This window comes from Belonocnema kinseyi, chromosome 7 (assembly GCF_010883055.1).
Source record: "Belonocnema kinseyi isolate 2016_QV_RU_SX_M_011 chromosome 7, B_treatae_v1, whole genome shotgun sequence".
Taxonomy (NCBI): domain Eukaryota; kingdom Metazoa; phylum Arthropoda; class Insecta; order Hymenoptera; family Cynipidae; genus Belonocnema; species Belonocnema kinseyi.
Window position 1 is genome coordinate 48114196 of NC_046663.1, and position 3528 is coordinate 48117723.

At 27.1% G+C, this 3528-nt stretch overlaps 1 protein-coding gene across 1 annotated transcript in view; it reads left to right on the forward strand.

Annotated features, from left to right (window-relative positions):
- Positions 1 to 3528, forward strand: part of LOC117176442 (dnaJ homolog subfamily C member 11-like) — a 17178-nt gene that overhangs the window by 8093 nt on the left and 5557 nt on the right. The window lies entirely within an intron of this gene.

Sequence of the window (3528 nt, forward strand, 5' to 3'; positions counted from 1 at the left end):
AATCTTTTTTCTCTTCTTAGGTTCGCCTCAAAGATCCAATTTTTATATGATATCCTTTTTTAAATAATTCCATAGAATCAGGATTCGAAAAAGTGGATCCTGTCAGGATCGCCAAAATTTTATATTGAAAAAGGCTCAAATGAGTTTTTAAAAATATGTGATATCTCTAACGAGATATCACGTGCCTTTATTTCGTTGGTTACAGAGTAAAGTCAAGATTAGAACTAAACTAGTGGCCCTGAAGCCCTCAAATATATAGGGCTGCTTATCTAATTGAAGGAGGAAGCTGTGACTATATTACACCAAAGTGAAACAAATTTTCATTACAATATTTCCATTTTTAGCCTAAGAGGTGAATCTCTAACAACAACAAAAATAAATTTTTAACAAAGCAATTCAACTTTCAACCGAAGAGTGTATTTTTAACGAAGAAGTTAATTTTTCTAAACAAAAAGAATGATCAAAAAAATACATGAATGGTTAAAATGTTCAGTTAGAAAGATTAATTTTCATCGAAAAATGGAACGAATTTTTATTAACATTGTCGAAAAGTTGATTGTTTAACCGAGAAATTTTTTTATATATAAAAAGAATTATAAAAAACATACATGAATTTTCAATCAAATTGTTGATTTTGAAACTAAAAAAGATCAATTTTCAAGCAAACATCGAATGATTACATTTTCAATTTAAAAAAATAATTTTCTACCAACAATGAAACAAATTTTCATTAAAATAATTCAAGTTTCAACCAAAGATATGAAGCTACAAACAAACAAATTAATTTTGTACCAAGCTGTTTAATTTTAAACCGAAAAATTGAATTTTGACAAAAAAGTTCATTTTCAGCAAAGAGCAATACATTTTCAACGAAGACATATGAATTTAACACAATAGTTCAATTTTCAATCAAATAAATACATTTTTAACCAAATGCTACATTTTTAACTAAGAAAGATAAGTACACAATAGGGTAGTCCAAAAATGCATGGCAAATTTTTTTTTTGCATGCTAGAGGGCAACGATTTCCCCCATTTTATTTGAAATCTGAAAAAATAAATTCCGTAATTATTATTTTTTTATTATTATTTTTATCCAACGAAGAATTTCATCTATCAGACATATGGATTTGACACAACTACTTGTACCTAAAAACTACCCTTAAAACAATAAATGTCAACTCTTCATGAAATCGACCTTTTGAACACTGTATTCTCGTATTTTTTACTTAAAATGATTAACATTGCTCTATTGCAATATTTATTGTCATTGGTTAATACATTTTTAATTATTTAAACAAATAGAATATGTTTGAATAATTTTTTGTTTCGAAAATTCGTTTTTCCCCCTAAAATTATTACTATTAGTCTAGTGGAATATTTAATAACATTGGTTGATCAATTTATAATTGTTTAAAGAAATGTAATTTGTTCAAATTTATTTTTTAATTCGATTTTTCCCTAAAAATTATCACTATTGGTCTTTTGGAATATTCATTAACATTAGTTCATTAATTTTTAATTGCTTAAACGAATGAAATTTTGTTTAAAAAATTTGTTGATAAAAATTATTCATATTTCTTCAGTGGTATATTTATCAACATTTTTTGATTAACGTTTATTTTTTTATTAAAAAAAATTAAAAATATTACTTAAATATAACTGATAAATTGATTATTATCCAATTAATTCTTAATCAGTAATTCATTATTAATGGTAAATATTCCACTAGACCCACAGTAATAATTTTTATTTAAAAAAATTCTAATCGAAATTATTTAAACAAATTCCATTTGTTTAAATAATTGAAAATAAATGAACTAATGTTAATGAATATTCCACTAGACCAATAGTGATAATTTTTTGGGAAAAAACTAATTAAAAAATATATATTCAAACAAATTACATTTGTTTAAACAATTATAAATTAATTAACCAATGTTATTAAATATTCCACTAGACTAATAGTAATAATTTTAATGGAGGGAAAAACAAATTTTCGAAAAAAAATTTAAACAATTGCCATTTGTTTAAATAATTAATAATTAATTATCCAATGATGATAAATATTCGACTAGACCAATAGTAATAATTTTAAATAAAAAAAATACGAGAGTACAGTGCTCAAAAGGTCGATTTCATGAAGAACTGACATTTTTTGTTTTAAGGGTTGTTTTCAGGTACTCGTGGGGGTGTGTTACCGGGTGTCAAACCCACATGTCTGATAGATGAAATTCTTCGTTGGATAATTCTCTACAGGCCCCCATACTTTTCCATCACATTTTTTCAAACCCTTTTTTCCAAATACACAAAAAAGTTATTTTTCCCCATGCATTTTACATGGTAAACTTCAAGTCAAAACCGGCACATGTCAAAATCGAAAAAAATAAAATAAAATAAAATTAGGTAAAGCTGCAGTTAAAAAAACAACTAATTTTCAACCAGTTGACTTTGACTAAAAAAGACAATTTGTTAACAAAATAGTTAAATTCTCAACGAAAATAATGAATTTTCAAGAAGCAAGATTAATTTTCTACCCAAGTAGACAAATTTTCAACAAAATACATGAATTTTCTACCGAATAGCTGACAAAAAATGGAACAGCTGCATTTTCAGAAAAACCAAAATATTCTTTCAACACTATATATTTACATTTTCAAATAAATATTAGTTTAATTTTTTAAGAAAGTAGTTGAATTTTCAACCCAAAATATTTATTTTCAACAAAAAATTTAAGTATCAACCATATATAGTTTAATTGTCAACCGAATTGTTGCATTTTTAAACCAAAAATACGAATTTTACACGAAACAGTTGAATTTGCAACCGAAAACTACGAATTTTCAACAAAATAGTTATATTCACAAACAAAACAAAGTAATTTTCAACTAAGCAGTAGAATTTAAAAAAAGGATGCATTTTCTTCCAAGAAGTCTCTTTACAACAAAAAGAGGAATTTTCAACAAAATTAATGTATTTTCAAACAAATAGTTGTATTTTAAAGTGAAAAAAATGAATTTTTAACAAAAAATGGAATACAGTCCACCTTTTCGTAGGTGCTGATCCGAGCTCGGGCTCTACCCCCACTTCTGCGCTGTCCCCTACTCACCCAAAGTTCGGGCTTCCGAAATTCGTACGCGCTCGAGAGCGTGATAGCGGTTTGGGGAACCACATTCTTGGAAAAGTTCTCCTGCCAGTCCGATCGCGGCACTATTGAGAAGGCGGACTGTATTATATTTTTAGATAGAAAACGAATTTCCAACCAAAATTATTTATTTAATAACTACAAACTTTTGAGATGCTTACAAAAGAGTGACGCGTAATTGAGGCACACAGAACGACAGCCGAACTATTACTGAGTGACAACCCTGCCGGATCTTCAGCCCCCATCTGTAGGGGAAATAAAATTGAGATTTTGCTGTTAAAATATCACGTAGGCAAACCAGAAAATAAAACCATAAAACCAGAAATAAAAAGTGGAGATTATTTAAAGAGTAAAACTACTAATCATTATTAAAGTTTATTGACC